At 45.2% G+C, this 26,458-nt stretch overlaps 1 protein-coding gene across 1 annotated transcript in view; it reads left to right on the top strand.

Annotated features, from left to right (window-relative positions):
* Positions 1–26,458, top strand: part of LOC142557181 (lysosomal alpha-mannosidase-like) — a 210,057-nt gene that overhangs the window by 51,781 nt on the left and 131,818 nt on the right. The window contains exons 14-19 of the mRNA XM_075668853.1: positions 6,603–6,650; positions 7,194–7,234; positions 10,352–10,398; positions 16,951–16,998; positions 17,542–17,582; positions 20,700–20,746. The gene's annotated coding sequence lies outside the window, so the exon portion shown is untranslated. The remainder of the gene's footprint in view (positions 1–6,602; positions 6,651–7,193; positions 7,235–10,351; positions 10,399–16,950; positions 16,999–17,541; positions 17,583–20,699; positions 20,747–26,458) is intronic.

Consider the following 26,458-nt stretch of genomic DNA (forward strand, 5'->3'; position numbering starts at 1 on the left):
CTATAATTTTTTAAGTCTTTGGCGTCCCCTTTCTTATGGATTAGGAATATGTTAGCGTTCTTCCAAGATTCCGGTACGCTCGAGGTCCTGAGGCATTGCGTATACAGGGTGGCCAGTTTCTCTAGAACAATCTGCCCACCATCCTTCAACAAATCTGCTGTTACCTGATCCTCCCCAGCTGCCTTCCCACTTTGCATATCTCCCAAGGCTTTCTTTACTTCTTCCGGTGTTACCTTTGGGATTTCGAATTCCTCTAGACTATTTTCTCTTCCATTATCGTCGTGGGTGCCACTGGTACTGTATAAATCTCTATAGAACTCCTCAGCCACTTGAACTATCTCATACATTTAGTAATGATACTGCCGGCTTTGTCTCTTAACGCATACATCTGATTCATGCCAATTCCTTGTTTCTTCATCACTGTTTTTAGGCTTCCTCCGTTCCTGAGAGCATGTTCAATTCTATCCATATTATACTTCGTTATGTCAGCTGTCTTACGCTTGTTGATTAACTTCGAAAGTTCTGCCTGTTCTATTCTAGCTGTAGGGTTAGAGGCTTTCATACATTGGCGTTTCTTGATCAGATCTTTCGTCTCCTGCGATAGTTTGCTGGTATCCTGCCTAACGGAGTTACCACCGGCTTCCGTTGCACACTCCTTAATGATGCTCACAAGATTGTCGTTCATTGCTTCAACACTAAGGTCCTCTTCCTGAGTTAAAGCGGAATACCTGTTCTGTAGCTTGATCTGTAATTCCTCTATTTTCCCTCTTACCGCTAACTCATTGATCGACTTCTTATGTACCAGTTTCTTCCGTTCCCTCCTCAGGTCTAGGCTAATTCGAGTTCTTACCATCCTGTGGTCACTGCAGCGCACCTTGCCGAGCACGTCCACATCATGTATGATGCCAGGGTTAGCGCAGAGTATGAAGTCTATTTCATTTCTAGTCTCGCCGTTCGGGCTCCTCCATGTCAACTTTCGGCTATCCCGCTTGCGGAAGGAGGTATTCATTATCCGCATATTATGCTGTTCCGCAAACTCTACTAATACCTCTCCCCTGCTATTCCTAGTGTCTGTGCCATATTACCCCGCTGCCCTGTCTCCAGCCTGCTTCTTGCCTACGTCGGCATTGAAGTCGCCCATTAGTATAGTGTATTTAGTTTTCACTCCACCCATCGCCGATTCCACGTCTTCATAGAAGCTTTCGACTTCCTGGTCATCATGACCTGTACAGCTTTCATTTTGTACCTCTTATTAAGTTTCACAACAAGACCTGCCACCCTCTCGCTAATGCTATACAATTCCTGTATGTTACCAGCTATATTCTTATTAATCAGGAATCCGACTCCTAGTTCTCTCCGCTAAGCCCCGGTGGCGCCGGACGTGCCCATATTTTAGCACTGTATATGCTTCTTTTGTCCTCCTAACTTCACTGAGCCCTATTATATCCCATTTACTGCCCTCTAATTTCTCCAATAGCCTTGCTAGACTCGCCTCACTAGATAACGTTCTAGTGTTGAACGTTGCCAGGTTCATATTCCAATGGCGGCCTGCTCGGAGCCAGTGATTCTTAGCACCCTCTGCTGCGTCGCAGGTGTGACCGCCGCCGTGGTCAGTTGCTTCGCAGCTGCTGGGGACTGAGAGCCGGGGTTTGATTGTTGTGTTCATATAGGAGGTTGTGGCCATGTACTGCACCAGGGTGGCGTATCCTGCTCTGGTGAGGGAGTGCGTTACCCGTTCTGGTCACCGGGATCAGGCCACACTCCAGGCCTGTTTATGCAATTTTATCAACACGTGGATTTCTTTTTTTTTAATCCGGTGGAAAATTGCCGGCACCTGGATTCGAACCACGGACTTCTTGCACGCGAGGCGGGTGGTCTACCAGTGAGCCACGTTCACCACATTGCAAATTGTTCAGGAGCTCACTCGACACACGACCTGCCTCTTCGAGGAGCCAAGTGGAACTGATGGTGGTCCAGAGCAGACCACGATCAGCTGCACTAGTGTGTGCGTATATATATATATATATATATATATATATATATATATATATATATATATATATATATATATATATTGTAAGGATGATGACGAACGTGCGCGCAGTCAGCAGCATCGGCAGCATCAAGCGCGCAGCAGAAGCTCGAGCTCGGGGACTGTGCTCGGTGCATCTGCGAACCCGACTAAACCTCCTTTATAAGTGGTGGAGGTGCGGGGTAACGTTCCACTCTACCATCCTGGAACTCCGTTCTCGGACGCTACCCTCTGCCATGCCGGACGCCGACCAGCAGACTCTTCCTACGCCGCCCGTCCCTTGCGCTGGCACCGTTCGCCAGCGGGAGCCTCCCATCTTCAGCGGAACCGACGACAACGACGTTGAAGAGTGGCTGTCGTCCTACGAACGGGTGAGCGTTCACAAGAAATGGAATGACTCGGACAAGCTGGCCTACGTCTCATTCTACCTCGCGGGCGTGGCCAGTCTCTGGTTCACAAATCATGTAAGGGATATCCGAACGTGGTCGGCGCTCAAGACTTCGATTACGGAAGTATTTGACCGACCCGCCCTCAGGAAACTCCGAGCCGAGCAGCGTTTGCGTACATGCGCACAGGACACGGGTGAGACATTCACCAGCTATATAGAAGACGTTCTTGATGTGTGCAGGCGCGTGAACGCTGCCATGACGGAAGCGGAAAAGATCAAGCACGTCATGAAGGGAATCGACGATGACGCGTTCCAAATGCTTCTGGCCAAGGACCCGCGCACTGTTGGCGACGTCATCAGCCTGTGCCAGAGCTATGATGAATTGCGTAAGCAGCGAGCTCTGACAAGGCGACATTCCACACCAAATGCGGCATCACTCTGCAGCCTTACCACCGGCCCAGAACAAGCCTCCCTGATAACGCAAATCAAGGATTTTGTCCGCGAAGAAATCGCACGACAGCTATCTCTGGTGCCCGTCACTCAGGAGTCTGCCAGCACTTGGCCGTCTCGTATCCGTAACGTGATCCATGAAGAGGTCGCGGAAGTGCTGCCGGCTATTCACCAGCAGTATGTCGTGACTACACCAGTCACTTATGCTACGGTTGCTGCAATGGCCCCTCGCAGTGTGCCCGTGCGTCGCTTCCCGCAGCCTGTGCACCGCCCTCCCCCTCCCGTCCCCCGGACCACCACTGCCGTCGCTAACCCGTGGCCTACGCCGGACAATCGCCCTATATGTTTCGTATGTAGGTATCCCGGTCATGTCGCAAGGTTCTGCCGCCGCCGATCGCAGGCGTTCGACGAAGATCGACGAGCGCCCTATGTGCCGCCTGATTCAAATGCGCCTTACGAACCATTCGGCCCATCACCAGCTCTCTCCCCGACTGATCGCCGTCCTCGCTCCGAAAGCCTATGGTCCCCCTCCCCACGTCGTCGATCACTTTCCCCTATGCGTCGACGACCCGTCTCTAACGAAGAGGGAAACTAGACGACGCAGTTCCTGAGGCAAGAACTGCGCAAGTGTCGACTTGCCGAAGTCCTCCTCCTTTACCTGCCAATGTCATTGATGTGTTTATCGAAGATGTCGCTACAGTCGCCTTAGTCGATACCGGTGCCGCTATTTTAGTTATGGATGCTAGGTTTTGCCGTTCGCTTCGCAAAGTGACGCCATCTCTGTCTGGATTGTCGCTCCGAACGGTGAGTGCTCAACCCATTCGCCCTAACGCTGCTTGTACTGCCCGTGTGATCATACAGGACGTTTTGTACACGATTGAATTCACAGTTCTTTCATCGTGCTCCCACGCCGTTATTCTAGGATGGGATTTTCTCTCTCGCCACAATGCCATCATCAATTGCGCTCGGGCTGAGATTGAACTTTTGAACCTTGGTGACCTGGCCTCGGTCGATGCTCATCCTGCCGCTAAAATTGTCGTGACAGAAGACACCTGTATCGCCCCGTGCTCGTCAGCATTCGTACCAGTCTTCTGTAGTACCATATCCGATGGGACGGTCTTCTTTATGCCCTCTCATCACTTTGTTACCCGAAAAGTGCTTCCTATGCCCTTTGCAGCTCATGACCTTGCCGCCGGCGTGAGCACGATGCCCATTTACAATCATCTTTCATCTTTCAGTAAAAGCTTGAAATTCGTGCGCAAGGTGGGTTAGTATGCTGGCGTCATCCGCCTTCTCGAAGCTGGGTACTATAGACGTATTACAAGGCGTTCTTAAGGAGCAGTCCAGAGGCAACAAGCATAGCGGTATGTTGTGATCTGAAATGCCTTCAATAATTTCTGTCTGTGCTTGGTGCCCTGAAAAATGATCGCTGATTAGTATAAGGTCAAGGATATTGTTTGCGGAACCTTGCTTACGCGTCGGTTCTAGGATTATTTGGTGCAGGTTAAATGATAACATTAGGTCGAACAGAATTTCTGAAGAAGATGATGTGTGATGCATAGTTATCCAGTCTACGTCTGGAAGGTTAAAGTCTCCCATAAGGATGATTCTAGAGTTGTTAGCATATAGGTGTAGAAACTCATGAATGGCAGAAACGCTCTCATCACCCGAAGAGGGGCTTCTATAGAAGCAACCCACACAAATAGTAGTACTGTTACAAGGAATCCTGCAAAACACGCTTTCAGCACCTGACACATCTGGCAGTAAAACAAATGGAAGGTTTTTCTTAATCACAAGAGCCACGCCACCACCACGGGAACTCCGATCTTTTCGAATGACTGAATAGTTAGGTGGAATGATTTCATGGTTGGAAACATCCAGTGAAAGCCACGTTTCCGTGACGGCGACTATATCAGGTTCGCGATCAGTTAACAGGTTTTCGAAAGATTCTATTTTGTTTAGTAAGCTTCTTGCATTTACATTTATGATTGTTAGTTGTCTTATCGAGCTCTTCTCCGCGTCATTGGCGGGCCGCTTATTTTGCTTGATCCGCTTCGTTTTCTTTAAGGGTTACTTTGTCATTGGTTTCTTCGTCCCAAACAAAGGCGCGACTGTTAATGTACAGTTTGTCGAAGGCAAGGGACACTTTGTCGTGTTTGTCGCGATTTTCTTTGGCACTATTCCAGTTTCTTTCTAATGTCTCGTATTTTAGGAGAAAAATCTTCCCCGATGGCAAATTTTGAACCTTTAAGTTTAAAACCTTTCTTCAATGTTGCCGATTTGTCGGGGGAATTTAGAAGTTTAAAAATTACCGGCCTAGTCTTTTTCGTTTGCCGTCTGCCCAACCGGTGTATGCGTTCTATGGTAACTGCAGGGTCCAGCTGTAGGATATCTTGTATGATATCTCCGCTAACTATCTGCTCAAAACTGTCGCTTGTTTCTTCTTCTGATTCCTGTATGCCATAAACAATTAAGTTAGCTCTCCTGCTTCTATTCTCAAGGTCATCGATTTTTTGTTCCATTGTTTCTATTACGCGACACATGCGGGAAATCTCGGTCTGACAAGATTGTACTTTATTTTCTAGAAGTGCAATGGCATCTAATTTGGTCCCTATATCTGCAAGACGTTCTTCCTTTATTTCTTTGGTATCAGCAGCAATTTCCTTTAGTTGCCTAACGATGTCCTTTAGTTCAGGGCCGGGGTTTGTTTCGACGTCTCCCGATAACAGTAGCAACTTCTACAGAAACACAGCCATATCAAACACCCCGTGACATAGCTGCGGGCACGGCAGCACCACCAAAAAACTGTTGCTAGTGCGGAAGCATTTTCCAAAAGGCCTTCTCACCTGCACAACGAAGATGAGGGGATTAGTGCACCGCATGCTAGTAGTACCGCCGTGCCCACTGCCAATGCAGTGCCCGTGCGGGATATATATGGTCCACTCTTGTGGTGGCGCTCGCAGCGGCTTATGCGCCGAACAGTCTGCGCATGTTGCCGTCTCAAGGTGACTTGGTCGATGAAGGTCCGATGATGTCAGCGTATCCCACACGTGGACGAGTGCTTCATTCACCGGTGGGGTGACAAAGGTTATCCCGGGATGGTCGATGCTGCTCTTGGTGCCATGAAAACACAGACCAAGGGCGAGCTGCACAACGAAGATGAGGGGATTTGTGCACCGCATGCTAGTTGTGCCGCCGTGCCCACAGCGTTTGTCGCCATTGTTGTCGTGCTGCGAAACCCATGAAAGGCCGCGCGGGAGCCGATCGGCTTTATATGGCAGAGTTGGGTAAAGGGCAATTATGCCTCTCGATTAGATGCGGGCGGTAAAATGAGGACATGCGCAGTGCAGCGTGGGAACAGGCTTAGTGCAGCCGCGCACTTGGATTGTTGCCATGTCTCGATGCAGCGGGAGGGCATGATTTTGCGTTCACTACTGTTTCTACGGGGGATATGTTTGTGGGTACAAAAAATTGAATCGCTATTCCGGCCTGGCAAAATGGGATGTGCAGCGAAGCTGTTGAAAACCACCACAACTGCTGAGGGCAGTTTGCAATGTATTATACCAGATGCCATATTTATGTGTGGCGTAAGGCTCAAATTACATGTCAATGCGGCCGCATAAAGCGTTTGTATGCAGTGTGCCGGTAGCCCTTACGGTCACTGAACAGTTCTGTAATTTTGTTTCAGTTTCCGTAGTAATGAGTTAATCTTCGTATATTTTGTTTTTGCAGGAGCGAGCAAACAATGGAACTCCAGGGAGGTGCCATCTGCATGAAATGGTAGCGTCCCCTAACTTGTTTCATCATGAGAGCAAATAACGCTGCTTGTGCAATGGTGTTGCGGGGATAGATGCAAACAAGAGGAAGCATACGTAAAATATACAATTGAATACCAATAACTGACTAAAAAACGAGAGTTGGCGACAGCTAAGAAATTGTCGCCGTCAGTTGCAGAACAGATTGGCCTCTTCTCCATAAATAGTGCTGATCCGTGGCAAAGCTCGTTTTACCGACTGCATGGAACTTCGGAAATAAATTTTCAACAGAAACAGAGTGATCCTTCATATCACAGCTAGTTGTTGGACAATGGTAACAAAAAGAAATATTAAAATAAAGAAGTTTTATTTGTTGAGCACAGCTTTCAAAGCTCAGTTTAGGTCTGGGCGGGCAGTCAGGGTGAAGGGGTGATCTTTTCGGAGTGACAGTCGATACGAGACCTTCTATTTATTCTCACCTAATAAGTACATGCAATCGACAAGACCTTGAATAGGAAGACAATGTTTTGCTTTTCCGTCATGACACCGCTTTTCTCTTTCTTTTCAGCACGACGTTTGAGCTTGTTCTCATCGTCGTTGCAGTCATCGGTAAGCGATATTTTGTTTATGCACTCATTTGTGTAGTTGGCTATGGTTAGTGGAACAAAACAATGACCGCTAAATACCTAGCCTAATGTTATATATGTTCTACGCATCGCTTTGAGTCACCGTGGCTTTAGTATTTCAGGTGTACCATTGCTGGCGGGAGGGTATTACATATTTCCAATTGAGATATTGACAATGTACAACAAAGACACAGATATTTGGAACTGGCTGTGGTTGCTTAGTGGATATAGTGTTGGGCCGCTAAGTACGACATTACAGGATCAAATTCTGGCCACAGCGGCCGCATTTCGATGCGGACGAAGTGCAAAGACACCCTTGTACATATATTTATGTGCACGTTAAAGAACCTCAAGTGGTACAAGGCAATCTGGAGTCCACCACTATGGCGTGCCTCATAATCAGACAGTGGTTTTTGCACGCAAAACCCAATTAATTTTTTAAAGCAGACATCGAGATTCAGGCATGTGTAGATGTATGCTAACCTGCAAATTGATCTCAAGCCATGTTCTCGTGATGCAAATACATAAATCTTTAGAAGGATCGACATTTGTGCGAGTTGGCCCTGGTTGAACATCTTGAAGGGGCAGCTATAGTGAAGAAAGAAGGCAGGAACATGTTGCACAACTCAGTTCGATCCGTTAAATTGTGTTAACTTTACTCGGTTTAGTGTGTAATGTCTTGTAGTCTTTGGTCATCTTTTACAAAAGTGACGACAATATTTTCGTGCGATTTCGATGCTTTCTAGCTAGACCACTCACAAGCTACGCCGAAATCAAAACACCAAATCCCGCAAAGAAACAGCGTTGTGGTGGGTGCAACTGCGCCACTCGTGAAGATGAAAACGACGTTAATTGCATTCTCGGGTTTTACGTGCCAGAACTGCAATAGGATTATGAGGCACGCCGTGGTGGTGTGCTCACGTATAATTTTGACTACCTCGGGCTATTTAACGTGCAATCAAAGCACGGTACGTGGGCATTTTGGCATTTCACCCCCGGCAGAACGCATCCGCTGCGGTCACGATTGAGTGCATGCCGTCGGGCTTAGCAGCGCAACGCTACAGCCACTATGTTACCACGGTGGGTGAAGGCAATGCATGCTGCTCGTTGGGGGAATAATTGCGGCCATCAGTGTATTTAGAGATGTATATGTAAATGAATTCACGAATTCCATGCCACTTTTTTCATAGTGGAACTTATGCTTTCTTGCAGACTTTCGAAGAATTAGCAGATACCACGCACCAAATAGCCCTGATAATGGAATATTCCAAATGTTCGGCATTCCAAGGAAAAGATTTGGGATGCTGAACTAAAATACGGCTTGCTACATTTCCTTGAATTGAACAATGTCTCTTATATTCAGCGACTTCTATATCATTCATGGCAGTGGCTTGTAAAGGGAAATTTATGCGTTATGCATGCATTTTAGTAGGTAAATTCAAGTTGGCCCAGAGCTAGAACTTCCTCTTAAGTTTTGATTGCAACAGTAGAAATCCACACTCTCAACAGGATATACGACGTCTCGGGGTGGAGCAGGGAAGCTTTTGCATTGTTGTCTTTCAAACCACGATATGCGTTTAGCTGCCTTTATTGGTGGCCGTCGAGTAACTTTGAGCCAAAAGCCAGAGCTGTTATCAGGGCACTCAAACGAGAATATCCGGGCATTCAAACGAGAGCAAAACGAGGTCATCCGGGCAACCAATCAAAACATTAAAAATGCAGTCTCTGGCCCCGAACTCTTTATACAGGACCCCATTACATATGCTAGTTACTGCCCAAACAAAATATTATAAATATTGCTTCCGAGTTCTTAGTGTTTGTCCACACTATCGCTCAAGCTGTAAGCCCTAGTGGGCTGAACTGTTACTTGTCATTTCCAATGGCAGCGTTCACAGGGCAGCTACAGAGCACCAAATACACACTTCCTTGTCATCTTTTGGCGATGACTGGTGAACGCCAGCAGCCCGCGAGCGCCGCGGCGCGGGTTTTGCATTACCCCAAGAGATGGCGCCATGCTGTGTGGCGTTTCGTTCAGGCGCTTCTGCATGGAGCGATGGCTTTGCGGTTCTAGTGCTGTGCTGCGAAGCACGAGGGGGCGATGTCAGATGCTGGCCGCGGTGACGGCATTTCAGTGGTGGCTAAATGCAAAAAACACCGGCGCCACGTGCAATGGGGGTACGGTAAACATCTCCTGGTGGTCAAAATTAATCCGGAGTCCCCCACTACGGCGTGCCTCATAATAAAATCATGGTTTTGGCGCGTAGGACTACAGAATTCCTTCTTATTCTATCTGGGCAGTACACCCTGTCGCCCTGGCGGCTTTCGCTGCCTGTCGTGTATCGTTGAGCCGGTTTTCTTTTCCTCGCTGGGTAGCGTCCATATGGCCCAGTGCGGATGTAGAACGCTCCATAAATAAGCATGCCGCTTAGTGCACTACAAGACGGGCGTCGGCCCGAAACCCTGGCTTGCGTGCTGAAGAACTTGTCGTTGGTCAAATAAGTGGCGTTCATGTATCATTGTGATAATGCATCGCTTCTGTTCAATTTATGCATACATATATATAGATATAATAAGCACCTGAACAAAGTATCATTTCAATATTATTAATGAATGGTTAACGAAATGCACTGCAGATTAATTATGTCATAAAGTATTGGCGGAAATAGATAGCCAAGTCTGTCCGTATTGCTGTCGACACTATCAGTAGAAATGTTATAAGCCTACACGCTAGTATTAAACGTACCTTATTATTTCCAGAAACATCACGATTTCGCAGAGTGGCCCTCTGACTCAAGAGCGTGACACTGACAGGAAGATCTCGAGCGTCGAGATCACCGATGCAGCACATAGTATTTAATTAAGCCACATACGAACAACCTGAATTAGACAAAATATTGTGAGCACCTCTCATTCCCAATTTTGTCTCGAATAAAACCACATCTTTGCATGAAATATACCTTGCGAGATTTCCACAAAGGTGATTTGGCACTCGACAGGGATTGAAAATTATATAGGTGACTATTCGTAATCGTTACGTTCATACAGCTTCAATGTGAGAATGCTGACCTTGTTGACGTAATGCCTTTTGTCTCATGTGCAGGACTGACAGTGATAGCCTGGAGGATCATCGAGTACCTCCTGTACTAAGTAAATATCCAATCTTTTCTATGCCCTCCTAACGAAAAATTTGTCTGTCGGGTGAGAGAACGAATGGCTGATAACCCCGTAAGCAAGCAAAAAATGCAATAGCTCACACCCACGTAAGCCAGAGCCTAGAAGCGCTCAGCAAAGTGAAGCAAACAGTTCATACATTCATTGGAATCCCCCATACAATGCACAGAACATATGTTTCAATAAAGAACAATCTCAAAACAACTCAAATCTCAAAACAACAACTCAAAATCTCTGAAGTACTTGACTCGTCGGGAATAGTTGATATGCTCTTTTTAGATTTTAGCAACGCGTTCGATAAGGTACCCCACGAAAAATTAATCTAGAAGCTCGAGTGCATTGCACTCTAAAAACAAAGAGAGTTCCGGGCACTCTCTTTGAGGGAGTTGCGGCTTGTCCCATATTTCACTCTCTTTTCGAGAGTAGATCGACCCTCTTTGACAGAGAGTACGTCAACTCCTGTTGACTGAGTTTTGTTACTCCACCGCAAGGGATTGCTAGTACTCTTCTGCAGAGTGATAATACTCTTCCCACAGGGAGTGCTAATACTCTCACCGCAGGGGTAATGGCACTCCACCAGACCGAGTACTACTATTCCCCCAAACAGAGTGCTAGTGCTCTTCCCAATTTCCAGTCCAATAAGTCGTGGCCACGCATGCAGGCAGGAAATCAGATCAAATTAGGGCTGCTGATATACCGTTCCCTAGGCGGCTCCTCGGAGTCAGTGGCCCAATTTCAAGCGGCCTTCATAGTAGGCGTGAGCAAAGTTATGCAGAATTTTAGTCATTTTTCCTGGCTATTTGCTGTCTACCATGAGGCGTGACTGCTCGGAATCGGCCTATGCGTATGCGTCCCGAACGCCACTGCGGAGAAGAAAAAACCTTTAATCCGCAATTATTTTCGCAAATTTCACAATCAGGAGTCACATAATCTATTTGAAACGCAATATTCAAGGGAATCACACACTTAAGAAGAACCACAGTGTTCTATACGTCACGTGGATTCGAACCCGCGTACACTCGCATGTATACAATTCAAAGCACACATCCTAACCATTACACCACAGAGCCACCACGCCCAGTGGCGTTCTTTTAGAGGTTATATATATATAACAAATGTATTTGAGGAATCGGCTGCAGTGGGTGGGGTTTCTCTGCAGTGCGCTGTGCTGTTGTGTACTGGAATACGTTTGCGTTTGCATCATTTCCATTCCTTGCTACGACTAACGAAGGAATACAACGTAGACGACAACGTGAGAACTATTCACGGCTTGTCGTCACCCCAGGAAAATAACCAATGTGCCGTTCAGCTCACGATCGAGTGCTTTTCCAGTCCATGCATTATATGGTCTCCGAAAATACGCGGATACAATGTATCGTGCCAACCATCCACGTATGTGAATTTATTTCGCGCGTATACTGGTGAGCATTTCTGTTTATTTTTTCCGCCAGTTCCATTCGTATGTGATCAACTGCGACGCCAGTACCAGGCATTTCGACGTTCCTCACGCTGCCGTGTAGGCGTTCTTTTCAAGTGCATTAGTTCAGAGTTTGGTTCAGTCCACTGTGAGCTGTTGTCCTGCATTAGCAGCGGATCGTTAGCGTTTTGAAGCGCACGCATTCCAGCATTTGGAGACTGCTTATGCCGATAGCCGCGTCACATGCATTGGCACGCATGTTTAAATGACTAATGTGTCCACTTGTTACGCGTGCACTGCTCGTATCCTGTGGCAGTGCTCGTTCTAAAAGCTTCGAAGACCATCTACACTCATACGTGTAATCAGTATGTATGCACAGGATGACTTGCCGGCTAGCTGGTCGAGCATTTTAGAAGAAACAGCTCAACACAAGGACGACGCAATAACATGGACCACACCACGAAGCGCATGTGTGGTTGATGCTTTTTTTCGCGCTGGTGTTAGCGCTGTTTCTTCTTGCACGATACACGCACACCACAGGTACGCGATAGTTTAGGAGCATAGGGCGTTAACTTTGTTTTCCCCGTTTCCTCTCAGCGTCAACGGCACAATGCCTTGCCCGGAATTGTGCACGCTTACCCCCATATTCAGAAATGCATCATAACTTGAAGCCCATGCTTGACTTGATCTAAATGACGCAAGTCGAGAACGCACCAAAATAAAGGCAGTGAGCGTCTGGGGGACGTTCGCACCAGGCGTCGTTTACATAAAGTCAAGCGTGAGCTTCGTATTAATATACATTTCTGAATACGAGGGTTAGTCGTCTACTTCTCACAGAAAATGTCGAAGAAACGCCCACCAAAACCAGGCACATTCGTAAACGTAACTAGGCAATACGAAGCTCCATAAAAAAAGAGTGGTATTAAAAGCTTTCAGTATTTTTCTTTACTCCGATATGGTTGCGGTCTCGTGGCTTCAATGTACAGAGATAGTGCAGCGTTAGCTAAAAAGCATGAATTTCCGAACTCCATGCCAAAATAAGCTTGTAAAATCATTTAGGTGCTAGAATCCAGGGTTTGTAGCGATCCTTGAAAACCCTTTATTTCTAAAATGCCATGTTCAAGGCATTGAAAACCCTGGAATGTTTAGAAGTACTGGAAAGTCCTTAAATTTGTACACTTGGCTAGGCTTCGCAGACATTGCCAAGCGTTTTTTTTCCCTTCTGTGACACTCTTCGCATGTCACAGAGAATTGTCTGTGGAGGTAATAGAAGGAAAGCGACATCCTTTAAGTTGAAATTACAAAGGAGCTGCAGATACCAGTTTTAGGCACATGGAACCGGCGATAAATGTACTTGGCGGAGCAGAAGCAGGAAGCTCAACAGTTGAGGCATTCAAAGAAAAGCCGTGATGAGTAAGTCGAGAGCTATAGACATAAAAAAAGGAAGTTACAAATGACTATTGCTTATTTGATGGTGAAAAGCTGAGGCAACAGATGACATCACATACACTGTCAAACAGTATTCAAAAACTGCAAATGTTGCAGGTCCAAGTAGTTAATTGTGCTATTGCAGAAAAACTTTCAGCGTGTTCTTGAAATGCTTCCTTGCGTGCGTTTAGTGATGGGCGGTGAAAGGCAAATTAGCAGTCTTTTAAATGTTTGAAATCAGTGAAATGCGATTTGTTTTGTTTTCTTTTGTTTGCATTAAAGTTAACGATGTTGTTGAACAAGTTATTCCCTGTCCAAACTACTAAAAAAATCGCACGAGGTCCTTGAAGTTACTGTGTCGGGGCCTCGGAAAGTGCTTGAAAACCATTGATTTTTTTCTTCAATATTGCTACGAACCCAGTAGAACAACTATCATGGAGTAAAAACCTTGGCTGAACAGGGGCTTATACGAAGAGCACAGGAAGACTAGAAATGCAGTAGTAGGCATAGAGGGCCCTGAAATAAATGTGCCACATCTGCTCGTCTACCTTATGTTTCTGCATTGACTATCACATTTTTAATAGAAGTGCACTTCCTGTTCTACTCCAATAAACGCAACATTACCGACTCCAGTGTGGGGCAGTCCTTCAGCCAGTGCAGAACTCTTTCTGTACATCCATGTCAGCTCTGTCATTTTTCCAGCATTGTAATACAAGATTTGTTAAACTGGTTTCGCAGAATATGAGCAGTATACTCTTAAATTAGCTGTTTATGTGTATGCACAAGTTCAGGTCCTCACTTTGGTTGCATCACAAATTGCCATACCTCAATAGATACAAGAAACAACTTTATTATAGTTTAATAAAATCCAAACAGTAATAATCACAACAATATAATGACATACATTTCTTTTGGTATGTATACAGCCCATGTCTTGGCACTGTATAAATTCAACTATACATCGCAAGTACTGTGTCCTGACCACCATTATTCACATGTGTAAAACCATCACAGCAATTCTTCAACAAATATCACAGTGATTAGTGACATACACTTTGTAACTGCTTTACATGAGCATAATGTATACAAATGGTCCCTGTGTACCTACACATGACTAGTGCCACCCGAGTACTATTACTCACAGGTGTAAAACCAACAAAGCAGTTCTTTAAAAATATCACAGCGCTTAGTTGGGTTAATATCACAGCGCAAGGTGGGTTAGTATGCTGGCGTCATCCGCCTTCTCGAAGCTGGGTACTATAGACGTATTACAAGGCGTTCTTAATGAGCAGTCCAGAGGCAACAAGCATAGCGGTATGTTGTGATCTGAAATGCCTTCAATAATTTCTGTCTGTGCTTGGTGCCCTGAAAAATGATCGCTTATTAGTATAAGGTCAAGGATATTGTTTGCGGAACCTTGCTTACGCGTCGGTTCTAGGATTATTTGGTGAAGGTTAAATGATAACATTAGGTCAAACAGAATTTCTGAAGATGATGATGTGTGATGCATAGTTATCCAGTCTACGTCTGGAAGGTTAAAGTCTCCCATAAGGATGATTCTACAGTTGTTAGCATATCGGTGTAGAAACTCATGAATGGCAGAAATGCTCTCATCACCCGAAGAGGGGCTTCTATAGAAGCAACCCACACAAATAGTAGTACTGTTACAAAGAATCCTGCAAAACACGCTTTCAGCACCTGACACATCTGGCAGTAAAACAAATGGAAGGTTTTTCTTAATCACAAGAGCCACGCCACCACCACGGGAACTCCGATCTTTTCGAATGACTGAATAGTTAGGTGGAATGATTTCATGGTTGGAAACATCCGGTGAAAGCCACGTTTCCGTGACGGCGACTATATCAGGTTCGCGATCAGTTAACAGGTTTTCGAAAGATTCTATTTTGTTTAGTAAGCTTCTTGCATTTACATTTATGATTGTTAGTTGTCTTATCGAGCTCTTCTCCGCGTCATTGGCGGGCCGCTTATTTTGCTTGATTCCGCTTCGTTTTCTTTGAGGGTTACTTTGTCACTGGTTTCTTCGTCCCAAACAAAGGCGCGACTGTTAATGTACAGTTTGTCGAAGGCAAGGGACACTTTGTCGTGTTTGTCGCGATTTTCTTTGGCACTATTCCAGTTTCTTTCTAATGTCTCGTATTTTAGGAGAAAAATCTTCCCCGATGGCAAATTTTGAACCTTTAAGTTTAAAACCTTTCTTCAATATTGCCGATTTGTCGCGGGAATTTAGAAGTTTAAAAACTACCGGCCTAGTCTTTTTCGTTTGCCGTCTGCCCAACCGGTGTATGCGTTCTATGGTAACTGCAGGGTCCAGCTGTAGGATATCTTGTATGATATCTCCGCTAACTATCTGCTCAAAACTGTCGCTTGTTTCTTCTTCTGATTCCTGTATGCCATAAACAATTAAGTTAGCTCTCCTGCTTCTATTCTCAAGGTCATCGATTTTTTGTTCCATTGTTTCTATTACGCGACACATGCGGGAAATCTCGGTCTGACAAGATTGTACTTTATTTTCTAGAAGTGCAATGGCATCTAATTTGGTCCCTATATCTGCAAGACGTTCTTCCTTTATTTCTTTGGTATCAGCAGCAATTTCCTTTAGTTGCCTAACGATGTCCTTTAGTTCAGGGCCGGGGTTTGTTTCGACGTCTCCCGATAACAGTAGCAACTTCTACAGAAACACAGCCATATCAAACACCCCGTGACATAGCTGCGGGCACGGCAGCACCACCAAAAAACTGTTGCTAGTGCGGAAGCATTTTCCAAAAGGCCTTCTCACCTGCACAACGAAGATGAGGGGATTAGTGCACCGCATGCTAGTAGTACCGCCGTGCCCACTGCCAATGCAGTGCCCGTGCGGGATATATATGGTCCACTCTTGTGGTGGCGCTCGCAGCGGCTTATGCGCCGAACAGTCTGCGCATGTTGCCGTCTCAAGGTGACTTGGTCGATGAAGGTCCGATGATGTCAGCGTATCCCACACGTGGACGAGTGCTTCATTCACCGGTGGGGTGACAAAGGTTATCCCGGGATGGTCGATGCTGCTCTTGGTGCCATGAAAACACAGACCAAGGGCGAGCTGCACAACGAAGATGAGGGGATTAGTGCACCGCATGCTAGTTGTGCCGCCGTGCCCACAGCGTTTGTCGCCATTGTTGTCGTGCTGCGAAACCCATGAAAGGCCGCGCGGGAGCCGATCGGCTTTATATGGCAGAGTTGGGTAAAGGGCAATTATGCCTCTCGATTAGATGCGGGCGGTAAAATGAGGACATGCGCAGTGCAGCGTGGGAACAGGCTTAGTGCAGCCGCGCACTTGGATTGTTGCCATGTCTCGATGCAGCGGGAGGGCATGATTTTGCGTTCACTACTGTTTCTACGGGGGATATGTTTGTGGGTACAAAAAATTGAATCGCTATTCCGGCCTGGCAAAATGGGATGTGCAGCGAAGCTGTTGAAAACCACCACAACTGCTGAGGGCAGTTTGCAATGTATTATACCAGATGCCATATTTATGTGTGGCGTAAGGCTCAAATTACATGTCAATGCGGCCGCATAAAGCGTTTGTATGCAGTGTGCCGGTAGCCCTTACGGTCACTGAACAGTTCTGTAATTTTGTTTCAGTTTCCGTAGTAATGAGTTAATCTTCGTATATTTTGTTTTTGCAGGAGCGAGCAAACAATGGAACTCCAGGGAGGTGCCATCTGCATGAAATGGTAGCGTCCCCTAACTTGTTTCATCATGAGAGCAAATAACGCTGCTTGTGCAATGGTGTTGCGGGGATAGATGCAAACAAGAGGAAGCATACGTAAAATATACAATTGAATACCAATAACTGACTAAAAAACGAGAGTTGGCGACAGCTAAGAAATTGTCGCCGTCAGTTGCAGAACAGATTGGCCTCTTCTCCATAAATAGTGCTGATCCGTGGCAAAGCTCGTTTTACCGACTGCATGGAACTTCGGAAATAAATTTTCAACAGAAACAGAGTGATCCTTCATATCACAGCTAGTTGTTGGACAATGGTAACAAAAAGAAATATTAAAATAAAGAAGTTTTATTTGTTGAGCACAGCTTTCAAAGCTCAGTTTAGGTCTGGGCGGGCAGTCAGGGTGAAGGGGTGATCTTTTCGGAGTGACAGTCGATACGAGACCTTCTATTTATTCTCACCTAATAAGTACATGCAATCGACAAGACCTTGAATAGGAAGACAATGTTTTGCTTTTCCGTCATGACACCGCTTTTCTCTTTCTTTTCAGCACGACGTTTGAGCTTGTTCTCATCGTCGTTGCAGTCATCGGTAAGCGATATTTTGTTTATGCACTCATTTGTGTAGTTGGCTATGGTTAGTGGAACAAAACAATGACCGCTAAATACCTAGCCTAATGTTATATATGTTCTACGCATCGCTTTGAGTCACCGTGGCTTTAGTATTTCAGGTGTACCATTGCTGGCGGGAGGGTATTACATATTTCCAATTGAGATATTGACAATGTACAACAAAGACACAGATATTTGGAACTGGCTGTGGTTGCTTAGTGGATATAGTGTTGGGCCGCTAAGTACGACATTACAGGATCAAATCCTGGCCACAGCGGCCGCATTTCGATGCGGACGAAGTGCAAAGACACCCTTGTACATATATTTATGTGCACGTTAAAGAACCTCAAGTGGTACAAGGCAATCTGGAGTCCACCACTATGGCGTGCCTCATAATCAGATAGTGGTTTTTGCACGCAAAACCCAATTAATTTTTTAAAGCAGACATCGAGATTCAGGCATGTGTAGATGTATGCTAACCTGCAAATTGATCTCAAGCCATGTTCTCGTGATGCAAATACATAAATCTTTAGAAGGATCGACATTTGTGCGAGTTGGCCCTGGTTGAACATCTTGAAGGGGCAGCTATAGTGAAGAAAGAAGGCAGGAACATGTTGCACAACTCAGTTCGATCCGTTAAATTGTGTTAACTTTACTCGGTTTAGTGTGTAATGTCTTGTAGTCTTTGGTCATCTTTTACAAAAGTGACGACAATATTTTCGTGCGATTTCGATGCTTTCTAGCTAGACCACTCACAAGCTACGCCGAAATCAAAACACCAAATCCCGCAAAGAAACAGCGTTGTGGTGGGTGCAACTGCGCCACTCGTGAAGATGAAAACGACGTTAATTGCATTCTCGGGTTTTACGTGCCAGAACTGCAATAGGATTATGAGGCACGCCGTGGTGGTGTGCTCACGTATAATTTTGACTACCTCGGGCTATTTAACGTGCAATCAAAGCACGGTACGTGGGCATTTTGGCATTTCACCCCCGGCAGAACGCATCCGCTGCGGTCACGATTGAGTGCATGCCGTCGGGCTTAGCAGCGCAACGCTACAGCCACTATGTTACCACGGTGGGTGAAGGCAATGCATGCTGCTCGTTGGGGGAATAATTGCGGCCATCAGTGTATTTAGAGATGTATATGTAAATGAATTCACGAATTCCATGCCACTTTTTTCATAGTGGAACTTATGCTTTCTTGCAGACTTTCGAAGAATTAGCAGATACCACGCACCAAATAGCCCTGATAATGGAATATTCCAAATGTTCGGCATTCCAAGGAAAAGATTTGGGATGCTGAACTAAAATACGGCTTGCTACATTTCCTTGAATTGAACAATGTCTCTTATATTCAGCGACTTCTATATCATTCATGGCAGTGGCTTGTAAAGGGAAATTTATGCGTTATGCATGCATTTTAGTAGGTAAATTCAAGTTGGCCCAGAGCTAGAACTTCCTCTTAAGTTTTGATTGCAACAGTAGAAATCCACACTCTCAACAGGATATACGACGTCTCGGGGTGGAGCAGGGAAGCTTTTGCATTGTTGTCTTTCAAACCACGATATGCGTTTAGCTGCCTTTATTGGTGGCCGTCGAGTAACTTTGAGCCAAAAGCCAGAGCTGTTATCAGGGCACTCAAACGAGAATATCCGGGCATTCAAACGAGAGCAAAACGAGGTCATCCGGGCAACCAATCAAAACATTAAAAATGCAGTCTCTGGCCCCGAACTCTTTATACAGGACCCCATTACATATGCTAGTTACTGCCCAAACAAAATATTATAAATATTGCTTCCGAGTTCTTAGTGTTTGTCCACACTATCGCTCAAGCTGTAAGCCCTAGTGGGCTGAACTGTTACTTGTCATTTCCAATGGCAGCGTTCACAGGGCAGCTACAGAGCACCAAATACACACTTCCTTGTCATCTTTTGGCGATGACTGGTGAACGCCAGCAGCCCGCGAGCGCCGCGGCGCGGGTTTTGCATTACCCCAAGAGATGGCGCCATGCTGTGTGGCGTTTCGTTCAGGCGCTTCTGCATGGAGCGATGGCTTTGCGGTTCTAGTGCTGTGCTGCGAAGCACGAGGGGGCGATGTCAGATGCTGGCCGCGGTGACGGCATTTCAGTGGTGGCTAAATGCAAAAAACACCGGCGCCACGTGCAATGGGGGTACGGTAAACATCTCCTGGTGGTCAAAATTAATCCGGAGTCCCCCACTACGGCGTGCCTCATAATAAAATCATGGTTTTGGCGCGTAGGACTACAGAATTCCTTCTTATTCTATCTGGGCAGTACACCCTGTCGCCCTGGCGGCTTTCGCTGCCTGTCGTGTATCGTTGAGCCGGTTTTCTTTTCCTCGCTGGGTAGCGTCCATATGGCCCAGTGCGGATGTAGAACGCTCCATAAATAAGCATGCCGCTTAGTGCACTACAAGACGGGCGTCGGCCCGAAACCCTGGCTTGCGTGCTGAAGAACTTGTCGTTGGTCAAATAAGTGGCGTTCATGTATCATTGTGATAATGCATCGCTTCTGTTCAATTTATGCATACATATATATAGATATAATAAGCACCTGAACAAAGTATCATTTCAATATTATTAATGAATGGTTAACGAAATGCACTGCAGATTAATTATGTCATAAAGTATTGGCGGAAATAGATAGCCAAGTCTGTCCGTATTGCTGTCGACACTATCAGTAGAAATGTTATAAGCCTACACGCTAGTATTAAACGTACCTTATTATTTCCAGAAACATCACGATTTCGCAGAGTGGCCCTCTGACTCAAGAGCGTGACACTGACAGGAAGATCTCGAGCGTCGAGATCACCGATGCAGCACATAGTATTTAATTAAGCCACATACGAACAACCTGAATTAGACAAAATATTGTGAGCACCTCTCATTCCCAATTTTGTCTCGAATAAAACCACATCTTTGCATGAAATATACCTTGCGAGATTTCCACAAAGGTGATTTGGCACTCGACAGGGATTGAAAATTATATAGGTGACTATTCGTAATCGTTACGTTCATACAGCTTCAATGTGAGAATGCTGACCTTGTTGACGTAATGCCTTTTGTCTCATGTGCAGGACTGACAGTGATAGCCTGGAGGATCATCGAGTACCTCCTGTACTAAGTAAATATCCAATCTTTTCTATGCCCTCCTAACGAAAAATTTGTCTGTCGGGTGAGAGAACGAATGGCTGATAACCCCGTAAGCAAGCAAAAAATGCAATAGCTCACACCCACGTAAGCCAGAGCCTAGAAGCGCTCAGCAAAGTGAAGCAAACAGTTCATACATTCATTGGAATCCCCCATACAATGCACAGAACATATGTTTCAATAAAGAACAATCTCAAAACAACTCAAATCTCAAAACAACAACTCAAAATCTCTGAAGTACTTGACTCGTCGGGAATAGTTGATATGCTCTTTTTAGATTTTAGCAACGCGTTCGATAAGGTACCCCACGAAAAATTAATCTAGAAGCTCGAGTGCATTGCACTCTAAAAACAAAGAGAGTTCCGGGCACTCTCTTTGAGGGAGTTGCGGCTTGTCCCATATTTCACTCTCTTTTCGAGAGTAGATCGACCCTCTTTGACAGAGAGTACGTCAACTCCTGTTGACTGAGTTTTGTTACTCCACCGCAAGGGATTGCTAGTACTCTTCTGCAGAGTGATAATACTCTTCCCACAGGGAGTGCTAATACTCTCACCGCAGGGGTAATGGCACTCCACCAGACCGAGTACTACTATTCCCCCAAACAGAGTGCTAGTGCTCTTCCCAATTTCCAGTCCAATAAGTCGTGGCCACGCATGCAGGCAGGAAATCAGATCAAATTAGGGCTGCTGATATACCGTTCCCTAGGCGGCTCCTCGGAGTCAGTGGCCCAATTTCAAGCGGCCTTCATAGTAGGCGTGAGCAAAGTTATGCAGAATTTTAGTCATTTTTCCTGGCTATTTGCTGTCTACCATGAGGCGTGACTGCTCGGAATCGGCCTATGCGTATGCGTCCCGAACGCCACTGCGGAGAAGAAAAAACCTTTAATCCGCAATTATTTTCGCAAATTTCACAATCAGGAGTCACATAATCTATTTGAAACGCAATATTCAAGGGAATCACACACTTAAGAAGAACCACAGTGTTCTATACGTCACGTGGATTCGAACCCGCGTACACTCGCATGTATACAATTCAAAGCACACATCCTAACCATTACACCACAGAGCCACCACGCCCAGTGGCGTTCTTTTAGAGGTTATATATATATAACAAATGTATTTGAGGAATCGGCTGCAGTGGGTGGGGTTTCTCTGCAGTGCGCTGTGCTGTTGTGTACTGGAATACGTTTGCGTTTGCATCATTTCCATTCCTTGCTACGACTAACGAAGGAATACAACGTAGACGACAACGTGAGAACTATTCACGGCTTGTCGTCACCCCAGGAAAATAACCAATGTGCCGTTCAGCTCACGATCGAGTGCTTTTCCAGTCCATGCATTATATGGTCTCCGAAAATACGCGGATACAATGTATCGTGCCAACCATCCACGTATGTGAATTTATTTCGCGCGTATACTGGTGAGCATTTCTGTTTATTTTTTCCGCCAGTTCCATTCGTATGTGATCAACTGCGACGCCAGTACCAGGCATTTCGACGTTCCTCACGCTGCCGTGTAGGCGTTCTTTTCAAGTGCATTAGTTCAGAGTTTGGTTCAGTCCACTGTGAGCTGTTGTCCTGCATTAGCAGCGGATCGTTAGCGTTTTGAAGCGCACGCATTCCAGCATTTGGAGACTGCTTATGCCGATAGCCGCGTCACATGCATTGGCACGCATGTTTAAATGACTAATGTGTCCACTTGTTACGCGTGCACTGCTCGTATCCTGTGGCAGTGCTCGTTCTAAAAGCTTCGAAGACCATCTACACTCATACGTGTAATCAGTATGTATGCACAGGATGACTTGCCGGCTAGCTGGTCGAGCATTTTAGAAGAAACAGCTCAACACAAGGACGACGCAATAACATGGACCACACCACGAAGCGCATGTGTGGTTGATGCTTTTTTTCGCGCTGGTGTTAGCGCTGTTTCTTCTTGCACGATACACGCACACCACAGGTACGCGATAGTTTAGGAGCATAGGGCGTTAACTTTGTTTTCCCCGTTTCCTCTCAGCGTCAACGGCACAATGCCTTGCCCGGAATTGTGCACGCTTACCCCCATATTCAGAAATGCATCATAACTTGAAGCCCATGCTTGACTTGATCTAAATGACGCAAGTCGAGAACGCACCAAAATAAAGGCAGTGAGCGTCTGGGGGACGTTCGCACCAGGCGTCGTTTACATAAAGTCAAGCGTGAGCTTCGTATTAATATACATTTCTGAATACGAGGGTTAGTCGTCTACTTCTCACAGAAAATGTCGAAGAAACGCCCACCAAAACCAGGCACATTCGTAAACGTAACTAGGCAATACGAAGCTCCATAAAAAAAGAGTGGTATTAAAAGCTTTCAGTATTTTTCTTTACTCCGATATGGTTGCGGTCTCGTGGCTTCAATGTACAGAGATAGTGCAGCGTTAGCTAAAAAGCATGAATTTCCGAACTCCATGCCAAAATAAGCTTGTAAAATCATTTAGGTGCTAGAATCCAGGGTTTGTAGCGATCCTTGAAAACCCTTTATTTCTAAAATGCCATGTTCAAGGCATTGAAAACCCTGGAATGTTTAGAAGTACTGGAAAGTCCTTAAATTTGTACACTTGGCTAGGCTTCGCAGACATTGCCAAGCGTTTTTTTTCCCTTCTGTGACACTCTTCGCATGTCACAGAGAATTGTCTGTGGAGGTAATAGAAGGAAAGCGACATCCTTTAAGTTGAAATTACAAAGGAGCTGCAGATACCAGTTTTAGGCACATGGAACCGGCGATAAATGTACTTGGAGGAGCAGAAGCAGGAAGCTCAACAGTTGAGGCATTCAAAGAAAAGCCGTGATGAGTAAGTCGAGAGCTATAGACATAAAAAAAGGAAGTTACAAATGACTATTGCTTATTTGATGGTGAAAAGCTGAGGCAACAGATGACATCACATACACTGTCAAACAGTATTCAAAAACTGCAAATGTTGCAGGTCCAAGTAGTTAATTGTGCTATTGCAGAAAAACTTTCAGCGTGTTCTTGAAATGCTTCCTTGCGTGCGTTTAGTGATGGGCGGTGAAAGGCAAATTAGCAGTCTTTTAAATGTTTGAAATCAGTGAAATGCGATTTGTTTTGTTTTCTTTTGTTTGCATTAAAGTTAACGATGTTGTTGAACAAGTTATTCCCTGTCCAAACTACTAAAAAAATCGCACGAGGTCCTTGAAGTTACTGTGTCGGGGCCTCGGAAAGTGCTTGAAAACCATTGATTTTTTTCTTCAATATTGCTACGAACCCAGTAGAACAACTATCATGGAGTAAAAACCTTGGCTGAACAGGGGCTTATACGAAGAGCACAGGAAGACTAGAAATGCAGTAGTAGGCATAGAGGGCCCTGAAATAAATGTGCCACATCTGCTCGTCTACCTTATGTTTCTGCATTGACTATCACATTTTTAATAGAAGTGCACTTCCTGTTCTACTCCAATAAACGCAACATTACCGACTCCAGTGTGGGGCAGTCCTTCAGCCAGTGCAGAACTCTTTCTGTACATCCATGTCAGCTCTGTCATTTTTCCAGCATTGTAATACAAGATTTGTTAAACTGGTTTCGCAGAATATGAGCAGTATACTCTTAAATTAGCTGTTTATGTGTATGCACAAGTTCAGGTCCTCACTTTGGTTGCATCACAAATTGCCATACCTCAATAGATACAAGAAACAACTTTATTATAGTTTAATAAAATCCAAACAGTAATAATCACAACAATATAATGACATACATTTCTTTTGGTATGTATACAGCCCATGTCTTGGCACTGTATAAATTCAACTATACATCGCAAGTACTGTGTCCTGACCACCATTATTCACATGTGTAAAACCATCACAGCAATTCTTCAACAAATATCACAGTGATTAGTGACATACACTTTGTAACTGCTTTACATGAGCATAATGTATACAAATGGTCCCTGTGTACCTACACATGACTAGTGCCACCCGAGTACTATTACTCACAGGTGTAAAACCAACAAAGCAGTTCTTTAAAAATATCACAGCGCTTAGTTGGGTTAATATCACAGCGCAAGGTGGGTTAGTATGCTGGCGTCATCCGCCTTCTCGAAGCTGGGTACTATAGACGTATTACAAGGCGTTCTTAATGAGCAGTCCAGAGGCAACAAGCATAGCGGTATGTTGTGATCTGAAATGCCTTCAATAATTTCTGTCTGTGCTTGGTGCCCTGAAAAATGATCGCTTATTAGTATAAGGTCAAGGATATTGTTTGCGGAACCTTGCTTACGCGTCGGTTCTAGGATTATTTGGTGAAGGTTAAATGATAACATTAGGTCAAACAGAATTTCTGAAGAAGATGATGTGTGATGCATAGTTATCCAGTCTACGTCTGGAAGGTTAAAGTCTCCCATAAGGATGATTCTACAGTTGTTAGCATATCGGTGTAGAAACTCATGAATGGCAGAAATGCTCTCATCACCCGAAGAGGGGCTTCTATAGAAGCAACCCACACAAATAGTAGTACTGTTACAAAGAATCCTGCAAAACACGCTTTCAGCACCTGACACATCTGGCAGTAAAACAAATGGAAGGTTTTTCTTAATCACAAGAGCCACGCCACCACCACGGGAACTCCGATCTTTTCGAATGACTGAATAGTTAGGTGGAATGATTTCATGGTTGGAAACATCCGGTGAAAGCCACGTTTCCGTGACGGCGACTATATCAGGTTCGCGATCAGTTAACAGGTTTTCGAAAGATTCTATTTTGTTTAGTAAGCTTCTTGCATTTACATTTATGATTGTTAGTTGTCTTATCGAGCTCTTCTCCGCGTCATTGGCGGGCCGCTTATTTTGCTTGATTCCGCTTCGTTTTCTTTGAGGGTTACTTTGTCACTGGTTTCTTCGTCCCAAACAAAGGCGCGACTGTTAATGTACAGTTTGTCGAAGGCAAGGGACACTTTGTCGTGTTTGTCGCGATTTTCTTTGGCACTATTCCAGTTTCTTTCTAATGTCTCGTATTTTAGGAGAAAAATCTTCCCCGATGGCAAATTTTGAACCTTTAAGTTTAAAACCTTTCTTCAATATTGCCGATTTGTCGCGGGAATTTAGAAGTTTAAAAACTACCGGCCTAGTCTTTTTCGTTTGCCGTCTGCCCAACCGGTGTATGCGTTCTATGGTAACTGCAGGGTCCAGCTGTAGGATATCTTGTATGATATCTCCGCTAACTATCTGCTCAAAACTGTCGCTTGTTTCTTCTTCTGATTCCTGTATGCCATAAACAATTAAGTTAGCTCTCCTGCTTCTATTCTCAAGGTCATCGATTTTTTGTTCCATTGTTTCTATTACGCGACACATGCGGGAAATCTCGGTCTGACAAGATTGTACTTTATTTTCTAGAAGTGCAATGGCATCTAATTTGGTCCCTATATCTGCAAGACGTTCTTCCTTTATTTCTTTGGTATCAGCAGCAATTTCCTTTAGTTGCCTAACGATGTCCTTTAGTTCAGGGCCGGGGTTTGTTTCGACGTCTCCCGATAACAGTAGCAACTTCCACAGAAACACAGCCATATCAAACACCCCGTGACATAGCTGCGGGCACGGCAGCACCACCAAAAAACGGTTGCTAGTGCGGAAGCATTTTCCAAACGGCCTTCTCACCTGCACAACGAAGATGAGGGGATTAGTGCACCGCATGCTAGTAGTA

The sequence above is a fragment of the Dermacentor variabilis genome, chromosome 9 (assembly GCF_050947875.1).
Source record: "Dermacentor variabilis isolate Ectoservices chromosome 9, ASM5094787v1, whole genome shotgun sequence".
NCBI classification, from domain to species: Eukaryota; Metazoa; Arthropoda; class Arachnida; order Ixodida; family Ixodidae; genus Dermacentor; species Dermacentor variabilis.